We start from the raw sequence: 1,284 nt of genomic DNA, 5'->3' as shown, positions 1-1,284 counted from the left end.
TTAAAATCAAACAAAAGTCTTCAAAATCGTCATCTGAAATCATCTCTTTCATTGGACTCTAATCTAACTTTGGCTACAATCCCTGTGGACGATAATCCGGTACTTGTACCACTTTATTACTTGGAAAGACGACGTTAGGCCGTATTATATACTTGCTTTGTGGCCTAATTTCATTAGTCTAAAGGTGTGAAATACACCCGACCAGCTTACCAAGTCACATTATTTTACCGGATGAATATGATAAGAACCAAGAATCTTACCCGATAAGAGGGAGAGAAGGACCAAGAGTCTTACCCGGTAAGTGAGGGCGACGACTCTTACCATGGTAAGCGCTTACTGGGTAAATTGTTGCATACAATGTCGTTTTGGTAGACTAAAGTCTTACCCGATAAGCAAGTGGTAGTGTTAAATTTTACCGGCAAGCGCTTACCGAGTAGTAAACAGCCCCTAAATTCTTACCCAGTAAGTAAATGGTAATGTTAAATTTTACGGATAAACGCTTACCAGTAAGTGTTTGGTAAACGATCACTAAGTCTTAGGTTAAAAAATATACTCAAGCGTTGACATTTCAATAGATTTTTGAATTTTTTTAGCAAACTATTACTTGAACGATTTATTTCAAATTGTCAAACACGGAAAAATCTACTCTTATATTCATAAAAACAATTTTACGAAATTAATCGATAATGAACCTGATTAGAGATTTTGATGAAAATCACTTGATGCTACCAAGATTTCATTTGTTGATTCAGAGATTTGAATACTTTGTGTGTTCCCGATAAGTATCTTCACGTTGCGCTTCACACGTTTTTCGAGGTATCGACTTGAGCTTAATATTGCATATTTGAGACGGTTTGCTTGGAATCATCAAAACGTGTATAGAGACGTGATACACTTGCACCGATAAAATATACATGGGACCCACAAAATAGGTTCTTGTTTACCGGGTCATTTATCTCGGTGGATGAACATAATAATGACTGAGAATCTAACCCAGCAAAAGCAATGTTAAGGACCAAAAGTTTTATCCGGTAAATGAGAGTGATGAATCTTACCCGATAAACACTTATCAAGAAAATTGTTGTATACACTGTCGGTTCGATGGACTAGAATATTAACCGGTAAGGTAAACAAGAGCGTAGGCTCTTATCAGTAAGCATTGGGTAAGCATTTAGATAAATGATCCATAAGTATAATAAAAAACAAAATTGGTATTTCTTGTCCTTAATAATAGTGATATACGTGTACACACACACACACACACACACACACACATATATATAT

The sequence above is a fragment of the Cynara cardunculus genome, assembly GCF_001531365.2.
Source record: "Cynara cardunculus var. scolymus isolate 2C chromosome LG 2, CcrdV1, whole genome shotgun sequence".
NCBI classification, from domain to species: domain Eukaryota; kingdom Viridiplantae; phylum Streptophyta; class Magnoliopsida; order Asterales; family Asteraceae; genus Cynara; species Cynara cardunculus.
Note: the sequence above shows the minus strand (reverse complement) of the source record.